This window comes from Manis javanica, chromosome 4, assembly GCF_040802235.1.
Source record: "Manis javanica isolate MJ-LG chromosome 4, MJ_LKY, whole genome shotgun sequence".
Classification (NCBI taxonomy): Eukaryota; Metazoa; Chordata; class Mammalia; order Pholidota; family Manidae; genus Manis; species Manis javanica.
This window is the reverse complement of record NC_133159.1, coordinates 154,301,305-154,313,497: the sequence shown is the minus strand read 5'-3', so window position 1 is coordinate 154,313,497 and position 12,193 is coordinate 154,301,305.

The window sequence follows — 12,193 nt, the reverse complement described above, 5'->3', positions numbered from 1 at the left end:
CTTTTTAATATAGATTAAAATTATCCTGACATTACTTTTGATGGAATAGATTTTAAACAGCTTGTCAAGATCATACTTTGGATTTTCATTCTGATCTATCTAGAAGTAAGCTTTATATTCCTTTTTTGCCCTTGTAATGGGTTTGAAAAGACTGTTCACACATGTAATTGCAATAACCAGCCCTGGGGAAGATTTATAGTGCACAGCTCAAGCTCATTTTGACCTCGGTCTCTATCCCATGTTTGTTTAATTGTTGATGAATTAATGAAGGCATCTGCTAGTGTCCTCCTTCCTTTTGTTATGCAGTTAAATTTGGATTCTTATGATGTATTCAGAGGTTATCATCAAAATAACAACCATACAGCTCCACTGTACCAACCAACCCCTCAGAACGGAAGCCAGAGCTGCACACAGTCCTTAGGGGTCTGCCATTGGTTATAGGGTGAACGTCAGCCCTGACTCTGTGTTCTCTTGGTGGTTGTTAGACATTGGAGAGGCCAAGACTTCATGACATATCTTAATGATGTCTGCATATAGGTAAGGTTCCCCCACCTAGGGTTAATGAGTCTGTGCTTTTTGTCACAAAAAATATGAAGAAAAAAAATTAAACAAGATCACTGAATATGGCCCTATAAGCAAGATCATGGACTATGACCCTTTCAACAAGATAAGTGAATGAGGGCAAGCTTCCCATCTTGAGACCAGTGTTTCCTTCCATAATCTCATTTATTCCATCTCTCCTGAAATAATCTTATTTTTTATCATGGTATGTAGTTTTCACAATAATTAGAAGACAGGTAGACATAAGTCTGCATTGTATTGTGGAATGAAAAAGAAGCTCTTAACTTTTGGGTATGTTTGCATCTCTGAACTGACTTTGAACATCACAGTCTCTGTTTTCATTACACCAGCAAGCATCCTGAAAGTGATTTATTTTCTTAAGATTCTGCAAACCGTCCAAATCTCTGTGTTCACATGTTACTCTGATTATTCCCAGATCCAAAGGAGGTAGTGTGTATTTAGTAGTTGGGAATAAGGTGAAGTGTGAATGACCAGTTGTGGAAAGATGCATTAAAGAAGGAATAAGGAGATTGGAGGTGCCAGAGAAATAAATGAAGGGCAAATTGCAGAAGAGGGAATGGCATGCGAGGAACCAGTGCACGTAACAAAATAAGTAATTTTGTTGTTGCAGAGAAAGTATCAAAGTAGTTGTATGGGGTTCAAGTGTGACTTTTTGCTCCTTTTTATAGTGTGTCTTTGACTAAGTAACTCAACATCATGGATTCTCCATTTCTTCATCTGTAGAACAGAGATGATACTTAATTCACATTGTGATTAGGAGGGTTGGATAAAATACAAGAAACACCAGAGTTCTTAGTGCATACTAGTAGCAAATTCTAGGTGAATGACAGGGTCTCAAACACCCTCACTGGGTTATTTCTTTCTGATGGTACATTCTATATGACTTCAGAGTGCAAACCTTGTGAATCACAAAGTGCACAAATAACAGGTGTTCTTTTTTTTATCTCTGTTAAATGCAAATGATAAACAAGGGAGGAAATGCTGGATAAGAAAGCTTGCAGACATGCCATATTTTTAGGAAGCTCTCTATCAGTGAGGAAGGTGAAGAAGAAAAATTGCTTTGGTTGGGTGGGATGCTGCAGAGGCTAAAATAGAGAACACACATAATATACAAGCCCCAAGAAGCTGCAGCCAGAAAAAGGTAAAATTCCTCAGAGCCTGATATCTTCTTCCTTCCCCCAGCACAAGACCCCTGAAGCTGTCCTTGTCCAAAGATAACTTGCCTCATTCATAGACTAAAAAAAATATATATATATATATAGGAGCAAAGATGTCAGTCCAGAAAATATAAGGATGCTATGTAAGTTCTGTAGATGCAAATGTAAAACATTCCATCAAGAGATCAGTGATGCTGTAATTATTTGCACAGAGCCATTTACCACCTGCAAGTGGTGACAGCCAAAAAAAGACTCTGTTTCCTGCCTCTAGAGCATATGACTGGTTTCTGGGAACTTTTCTAAGTCTGACACAGAAAATTCTAGTGCCTGCATAATCATATTTAATAGCAGAAAAAAACAGCAGCCGCAGAAATAGAAAAAATAAGACCTCTATCTAATTTCTGTCTTCAAGCTATTATATGCTAGTGCATTTGACTGGCTTAATCTAAATTTCACCCGGAACCCAAGAAGGAAGTGAGGTTAAGCAATGTAATTTTTGAAAACACTAATTACAAATAAATGATTAATTCATAAATGTGCAGCTTAATGAATTACTAGAAACTTTGGATTAATTACCATCCCAAATCTTAAAGAGCTTTAAAAAAACATGAAAATATGCTCATTCTTACTCATGTTGAGAGAAATACAAATTATGTAAAAATGTCCTATCATCATAGTCATATCAAACTAGCAAATGTAAAGGTTTTTCTGTCATTCTATCATTGGCAAGAGCATGGATAAAAAAAGTGTTCAAAATTGCAGGTGGTAGTATAAAATAGTATAAGTCTTAAAAGGGAAGTGCTGTAATATTATTAAAATGAAATATGCTCACTTACTGATTCAGCATTTCACTTCTAGTAGTTTATTCTACATATACACATGCATGCATCTCTAAGTATATTCATTTTGGTATTCATTCCAAAGCAAAAGATGTAAGCAAAATATTAAAAGATAATAAAAAAGGGACTGGATAAAAATATTTTATAGTCCATTGTTAAGATGGTATCATCATTAAAAAGAATGAATCTGCTCTACATGTAATGGTATGGATGCATCTCCAAAATATTCAAAATATGTAAGTACAAATATCAAGGTATAGAGTGTATTTCCACTGTGGATATGCAAAACATGCATGCATCAAACATACATATAGTGGTATATATAAAGGATACTATTCATGAAACTAGAAGGGCAGTTGTCTTTAGGGAAGAAATAGGGTGGTTAGAGAGCATATGACAGAAATTTCATCATACATTCTTTTGTACCATTTGAGTTTGGCTTCATGAGCATGTATAATCTCTTCAAAATTTATTTTATTTTATTTTTATTTTTGTATTGAAAAAAGTTCATATACAATGTTATATTGGTTTCAGATGTATGACACAGCAACTCAATAATTATATACATTCCCAGATGCTTGCCACATTAGGGTAGTTACTCTCTTATCATACCAAGATATTACAGTATTATTGGTTATAGTCTCTATGTTGTACTTCCAGTCATATATGTCATCCATCCTACCACCCCCTTCACTGTGGTATCCAACAGTAGGTTATCTATATTTGTGGGTCTGTTTCTTTTTTGTTTGTTTGTTTTGATTTTTAGATTCCACATATAAGTGAAATCATACAATGTTTGTCTTTCTCTACCTGGCTTATTTCACTTATCATGATGTCCTCTAGGTCTGTCTCTGCTGTTGCAAATGGCAAGATTTCCTTGTTTTTTTATGGCTGAGTAATATTCCAATGTGTATATGTCCCACCGTTTCTTCATCCATTCATCTATCAGTGGACATTTGGGTAGCTTTCATATTTTTGCTATTATAAATAGTGCTGCAATGAACAAAATAAATTTTAAAATAAGATAAAAAAGATACTCAACTCCTGACATGATAACTTTTTTTGTTTACTATATACCTTTATTTTTCAAGTTCTGGGCATTTAAAAAAGTCATGTTTATTGAGTTAAAATAAACACAAATTATAAAATCCACTTTTGAAGCAGCCAGTTCCATGATTTTGACAGATGGAAATGTGTAACCATCACCATGATAAGATGGAAAGACTATTTCTAACACCTATACACTTCTTTTAAAGAAAATGAAAATTCCTAGGTACATCAGAAAATGATAGGAAAACAATTATAAATTATAAATCATTAAACATTCAATCATTGTGAACACCCACACTGGTTTCATTTTTGCACGTGCAAAGATGATTAGTCTTTTTTCAACCTTCTGTACCGTTCTTTAGGTTAGGAAAGAGTATGAAACCTAAATGTGATTTATTCCCACTAGGATGTTTAAACATTTTAACAGTAAGGTAGTAACAAAGGGCCACATGGTGGAAGCTGCTTGGGCTGAGAGTGGGGTGGGGGAATCGATAAGGGTCTGGCGATACCTGTTTGAGTTTTTTAAACCTACCAATAAGAATAAGACAAATGTAAAGGAAAGATACAACAGGCTTAGGCAACATCCGGTGAAGACTGTGAACCCTGTAGTACTCAGCCAATGAGGAACCAGGGGAGGGACTCGCACACTAGGAGATAAATTATTGGCACCAAACTCCCCAGGTGTGCCTGCCTACCACACACCCGATCTTGCAAGACCGTCATTAAAGCCTCGCTCTGCTGTTCTCTTTGTCTCCGTGTCCACTTAATTGAATTTGGACCAGTGAGTGTTTCTCACATTTACAATTAGCCTAGTATGGTGGCAAGTAAGAAGTTGGGAGAGGAATAAAAGGCATTAATAATGCATAGAAAGTCCTAAATGCTATGTTTCAACATACTAATGTTCCTACAAATATTAACCTTATTTGAAAAAAAATAAGTTTCAGATAATGAAAAATGGTCACCAAGGGTGAAATGACTGTTAATTGCATCTCAAGTAGTTTAGCTAAATTTTCAGTAATGTAACACATCTTCTCAAAGTTATCTTTGTTTAGTACCATTAGGCCAAGCATACGTAATTAGTCTCTGCATTATTGTACATTGGTCACTTCTTCCCTCTAACCTCCCCACTTGTTTTTCTCTCTTTGTCTCACTCTTTCTCCTTTCCACACAGGTTCTCCTCCATCCCCTGGATATGAGCTGTTTTTCAGCTCTAGAATACTAATCATGGAATCTCTGTGCTCCTAATTCAGAAGCACAATTATGGATTGCTTCAGGATAATATTGGAAATCTGTGAGCAATCTGCCTTCCTCCTCGAGTTCTCTTTTCCTTAACTCAGTTTGCTGCAAGACTGGAAGGATGAGTTAAATTTTGTCTTGGTAAAAATTTCCTGAACTTTATGGAACTTTTTGTAATATACAGACATTATTCCCTTCTTTTCATTTTTGTACCAGACAAATGCACTTTTTCCTCCTTCTGTTAAGATTTTTAAAGTAAAAAACAAACTGACCAAGAAGGCACCCCAAAGCCTCTACTATCGCAGGAGAAATGTCCTATGATATCCCTAGTATTTAATAGATCTGAGTGTTTTCATTCTTCCTAAGTAGTGCCTTCCCACACACTACAGGGCCTACTGGGTTTCCTTCTGTGTTGACCTCGCTAATTACATTTTGGCTTCTGCCATCTACTTGAAGGAATTCATTAAGCATTAAACAATGGCATTTTGTTGGGCATTTAGGAGAGGCTGATTCTCTTCTTATCCTTTCAGGCAGAACCTAATGAATTCAAACCACTGGACCATTACTTTCATTTCCTTTTTAGTGTATGGGTAATATCCAAGCACATGCTTATTTTGAATTAAATAGCCTTGTTATCATTGGAGTGTTTTCATAACACTTAAACTAGATAGGCGGGCTTTGAATACACATGAAGGTAGATTTTCACATATTCTAGAATACCAAAATGATGATCAGTGATTCAAGTATTTGCAAAGCACACCAAAAATCATGGAGATGAGCAGTTTTAATGAATCTTAGTGCATTCCAGAATAGGACAGTTTGAAAGCGCTGTTTGAGGTCTTGTAGTATTTTCTCACTTTATAGATGAGTCAGTCTGACCCAGAAATACACAACGCACTAGAGAGTAGAGTCAGTAATAAAACTGAGTCTCCACATTCCCAGTCTGTTTCTTCCCACTGACCATATTCCTAAATTCAACTAACAGTGGTTGAAATGAGACATGTAGAATGTGAAAATCCTTTAATTTTTTCAAAGCATATTATATAGCTCCTCATGGTTTTTACTCAAAATATTGCTGAGAGTTAGAGATCAGGTGTGTTTTTGATTTCTGCTGAAATTGTAGGTAGACATCATCAGGTTGCTGATAAACACTCCAGAAGAATTTTTCTGTGTCTGCTAGGGTATGTTCTTCCCTTTATATAAATCACTTTCTCATCTACAGTCCTAATCATTCTACCTCGATAATGGGAAATAGCTTTTCCTAATGTTGTTGTTTTCTGCAGAAAAGATCTTCATGACATGTTACTTAAGACAACTTGTACTACACATCAAAGGAAGTAAAAATTATTTCTCTCAGAGCACTTAATGTTCTGAGGAAGTCAAGAGGTTGTTGGTAAAATACAAGGGGGAATGTGTTTTATTCTGAATTGCAGTGTTTATTCAAATCCAGTATCCCAGGAAGGGAGGGAGTACCAAGGGTTTTCACAGTTTTTTACTAATAAATAACAGGAGATAATAGTCTAACTACTGAAATATTAAATGAACAAGGTAGAGTTCAGCATTATTTCAATTCTTAAACATCCCTCTGCTCTTCAGACAAGTGGGAAATAACAATCAGTAAAATAACACAGAAAATAGAATCTGTCCTTAGGACAAAGTTTATGAAACAAAATGATGAGAAATGCTATTAACAATGTGGATACTATGTTTTAAGTTGCTTTCACAAATCAAATGAACTAGATCTAAATAAAACAGTAATTTTACTTAAATGTAGATATGAATATCTTCAGGGGAAAAGAGGGAAGAGAACTATAATTATTTGATGTCTATTATATGCTAGATATTCTACAAGGCAATTGACCTGTGGGACCTTATTTAAGCTCCATAGCAACCTATGCAAGAAAAAACAGTCTCAGAGAAGTTACTTAATCTATCCAAAGTCACATGGAAAAGCACAAGCAAGGACAGAAATAGAATTTGATCTGAAATCTCTGCCTGACTTTAATGTCTAAATTGTTCATACACACACACATACACATATGCACAATCATTTTTTTGCCTGTAAGTAGATGGTAAAAGAACTCTTGTACAGACTTTGTTTAGCCTAGATTATAGAAAGATTGTATCAAGTATAATTCTCACCTTCTTCCCCTTTTTCCTCTTCCTCCCCCTCTTCCTTCTCATCATTATCTTTATTCATTTGAGTATCATGCAACAAGCGCTGTATTTTCAAAGTAGTTTTTTTTCATGTTTTCCTAAGAGATCTTTTATTCTTCCAATTATCTCTATTGACATACTGACATTAACTTGTACAGATGTTGTATTATTAATTTTCGTTCTCAGGTATAATGATTTATACATGATATTGTGCATATTTTCCTGTAATTCAGTCATAGTCAGGTTTTCAAAATTCTTATTTTTGTCCATTTTAATTTCACCATAAATTAATCAATGAAATGCATTATTCAGGATAAACTAATTGAGCTCTGAATGTCCCAGGGCTTTTTGAGGTATTGAGACTACACAGATAAACAGACAGAGTCTCTGTCTTGGAGGAACTTACATTCAGTTAACAGTAATGATACCTTCCATGAATGCAGACCCTGACAGCTAATGAAATACTTTCACATCTATTATCTCCTAATGAGATAATGTGCGAAGACATATTAAACTTTTAGGGTCATGTTATATGGAGGAGGAATTTGAAAAGAAGATTTAATCATGTGTAGTCAGTTTCATATTTGAAACAATAAAGTCTATTGATTTTATAGCAGAGAGTAGACAATAAAATTTTCTCCAAACATTTTTTGATGAATATGCTTTTTCAGGTTTTTGTGAATTTGGTTGGAAATCCTGGGTTATAATTTACAGGTTATTGGAGAAGGATCCCCAGAGAAAGATAAAAGTAGTTTCAGGAAGAGTCAGGTTTGGGGAACATGTTTGAAATTGAGGGAGACACAATTAGGAGGGCAATTTTAATGACACAGTGGTGAATACAGCTGCCTGCATGCTGCTATGCAGAGTTTGGGAGAAGAACCGTAGTTTGCTGTGCCAGCTACAAGTAAAATGTATATACTCAAGATCCACCTGTAGTTACTGTGCATTTGTTATTGTGATGTGAGCCCCAGGTATTGGCATGCTTTAAAAATTCCTTAGGTAGTTCAAATGCTATACGCCGTTAGCATTGGCTCTGATTTTACTAGGCTTCAGGATGACTGAGGGCTTAGTAAACCCAGAGTTTCTGGTTCGTTACATTTGGGTAGGGCCTGTTATGGACTGAATATTTGTGTCCCCTTGAAATTTACATGTTGACGCCCTAATCCCAAATAGGACTGTCTGTGATGGTTGGGCCTGTAGGGAGGTAATAAAGCCCTAATGAGGCTGGTGAAGAGACACCAGAGTTTTCTCTGCCCTGTGAGGATATATAGCAAGAAGGTAGCTATCTATAAACTAGGAAGAGAGCTCTTCCCAGAGGCGGGGTTGGCTGGCACTTTGATCTTGGACTTTCTAGCCTCCAGGCCTGTGAGAAAATAAGTTCTGTTGTTTAAGCCACCAGTCTATGGTATTTAGTTATGGCAGCCCCAGAGGAATAAAACAGGGCCCAAGAATTTACATTTCTAAGAAATTCCAAGGTGTTAATGATGCTAGTGGCCCAGGGACCACATTTGAGGAATACTAGTTAAAAAAATAAAAGCTGTCTTAGTAACCAGAAGTCATTACTAATTGATAGTCTTCATGCAAAATAGTGTCCACAGTGGTGTTCCACGGCAGTATTGATATCCTTGTGGTTTAAAGTGATTTCCTCTCCATCTCCCTGAAGACATAGATTTAAGCAAATTTTCTTGCTAACAAGCAGCTCTGTTTTACCTTTAAGGAGTTACAACAGACTCTACCACTCCCCCCAAATCCATGGAGAAGTGTGCTCCTTCATAGGACCACATGTAATTTTGCTTCATTTGTTTTATTCCTAAATAGTCAGAGAGATTTATTTATTGATTCTAGAGAACCAAAGGTGTGGGATTAGCATATTGTGGACTTTGGGGGTTTGCTTGTTTAGTTTGCTTGTTTTATATAAGTACATAAAAATACACTATTCGATTATGTTACCCACCTATGGTGGCATTACTGATTTTTGGAAGATATTGGCTACTATTTTCAATAATAAAATTAGTACGTTCACATGTAGAATACAGACCAACATCTGTCCAAATTATATAACACTGTCAGAAGATTTTAGTGAAAAGAACTGGTTGTCTTCGTCTAAGGGTATTTACTTCAGAAAATGACAACTGTAAATATGCTAAAATAACAACTCTATACCCACAAAATTCTCTATTAAAAAACAAACAAACAGGTTACTCATATAGAAGCATACAATTTAATTACAGAAGAAAAGCAATAAAAAGAAAAGAAATCTTATCTTAGGAAGATAACCTGAGAATGTCTACATAAGTAAAGCAAATGAAGAATTTAATCAATCATTTTGGTGTCTTATCCCACAAGCACTGGTATTAATGAAAAATGTGGGGTCTTCTGAGAACTGAGTTAGCCAATTCTGTGGCTTTATCAGTCTGATAAATGACTGGTTGTGTATTTCACTGTCCTCCTTGAATTTCATTCAGCAGGTAACATTCTCCTTTGTAAAAGTGGGCAGCTAGGGAAATCACTTTGGATGGAGAGGGAACTGAAAATCTAGGAGAAGCAAAGAAAAATCCTGGGATAACATTGAAGTCTTTGAAAAATGGATGAATTCTGGGTTCAAGAACATTAAAAATGCTATTCAAGGACTCTGAAAAATGAGACCACTTGGGTTTGCACATCGAGATTACTAACTGACAAGACATTGTCCCCACCTACCACCTGCCATCATCTCTCAAGAAGCAAAAACTAAGTGTCTTCATTTCACAGACAGTTTGTCCAAAAAGAGATTATCAGCTTTACAGACATGGTGAAATAAGTATGTACTATTGTTTTCTGTCTCCTAAAAAACAAGTTTTTGTTTGTTTTCTTATCAGAGACTCATCTGGAGAAATTCAGAGACAATTCTCTAAGGAAATCGGAGAACGTGTGTAATAACTCCATCTCTGAAATTTCTGGATTATAAACAATGAAATATGAAATGTGTGTCCTAGCTTCCAGTGAATTGTGGGAAGTGGGAAGTGCAGGTACTTCAGATTTACAGTCAAGAAAAGGTGCCCAGAACTTTACTGAGTCCCAGATTCTTTTTTGATTTGGTAGAAGTAATAATACTGCAGTTGCTTATAAATATCAACTTTGAAAGAGTTTTAATATTTCTAATACTTATCTTTATTGATAAAGAATGTTCAAATAAGCTCAGGTAAGAGGCTAAGATTTTTTAAAGGAACATCTTTCTATTTTCCCTTAATCATGGATTCAGAAGTTTTCTGGACATAACTTTCAAATTGTATTTTGTTTTTTTTCCAAAAAATCGCTAATCTCAGTTTTTCAGAACAGCATACTACCGAGGAAGAGGCAGAATTTATGCAGACAGATCAGTATTGACTATTGTTAATACCACATGGAGAAATCTGTTAGGAACAAAATGAGATTCTTCCCAGCTTGTATTGGTCTCTTTGCTGAGTTTCATTCAGCCTTTGACTCTGGATGGAGAACAATGATTAAATAAAGAGTCAAACTTCAAAATGAACTCCAGAGCAATACTTTTCATACAGCATGTAAGCCTATTATTTGAAACTGTTAGGACCAGAATAGTTCGTGATTGATGGGTAGGTTGAATATCGAGGTGGTTTAAGTTTTTAAAAGTTTTGTTTCTTCTCCCATCTCCCCTTTGAAAAAGTTGTTTATTCTAGTGACATGAAATCATGTTTTATAGATCAAGACTCAAGACCTACTGATATGCTGACAGAAAAATAAATGTTAGCCTCCAAACCGATGATAGTTTCATTGTCTTAAATTATAAATAGCCACAGTATATAACTCATCCTCTTATTTAATAAAATTCAGAAACAGTGGCTCAAACCAATGCTTCTGAAACAGAAATCATCTTTTGAGGCAACTGAATTCAATATATATACATAGCTTATCTCTAAATCTATGTAGCCTATCAACTAATTTGGTTACATAAGACCAACATTTCCTGAAAGTTTTCTGGGAGTTTGCATTGGAAACAACTGTGTTTCCGGTATGTGACATTGAGATATTTCTCTGGTATGAAACATTTGGGGTCACAATATTTTGGTGCAGCCACCCTGAAGTGATTTTTCAAATACAAACATTTTACCTGGGACTAAAGCAAGCCATTCCATTTAAGGCATTGTACAATGGAAAAAAAAACACACACAGTTTTAGCAAGAGCCAAAGTCTGAAGTTGATCCTAGGAAAATAATTTTGAACAAGATAAACAAAGTCTTTTCCTCTCTGGAGCTTACCTTTGGTAGGAGAAAAATATTTATTAAGAATTACATAGTTATTTAATTTTCATTGTCATGCAAGCTCTGAGGGGAAATTACAGGTTCATCATAGGAAAACCAGGTTCCTCTGGGGAGTCAAGGTAATATTTACTGAAGAAATGGTGTTCTTGCTGCCCTCACAGGCATGAGGAGGACTTAGCTGGGCCAAGGGTTAGAGAGAGCATTCTAAATACAAAACAGGATATGTGGGGATCCTGAGGCAGAAAGCATAATGGGTCGTTCAGTGGAGTGAAAGAAAACCTGCAGCAAGAAGGGGGCAGGAAAGACAGATGAGTCTCAAGGAAAGCAGGTCCTGATGATGCAAGGATGTGAATCTCCATTGAGGTTCTTGGCCTCTATTCCGGAAGTGATGGGTAACCACTGGCCACTTTAAGGAGGATAATTAGATGACTGATTCGTTCTTTCACTAGGGGAAAGGATAGAGCATGTTAATGAATCTGGAAAAACCAGTTGGAAGGCTTTTTAAATCATCCAGGTCAGAGGCTAAGGGGGACTGGATTGGGTTTGGCAAAGGCATCAGAGAAGGAGACATGTCTGAGCAGTAAGCACGTACAGAAATTAGATATCAGGGTATATGGAAAAGAAAGAGTCTTGGAGGCTTGTGAGGCTCCTTTCAAGGGCTGTTATAGGAGTGGCTGTATTACACTCTAACAGAATTAATATCATTTCAAAAGCAGAATCTGTGGTCAGGTTGAGGGCTGAGGGAGAAGAGGGTAGGAGCTCTGTTTTGTACCTGAGTTTGATCCCTATCCAATATCCAAGTGAAGATGTCAAGCAGACAGTTGGATATGTGGGCTGAAACTAAGAGGAAAGGTTTAGACTAGAGTTATAGTAGTATCTGCTACTACAGAGCATTTACCAAATGCCAGGCATGCTT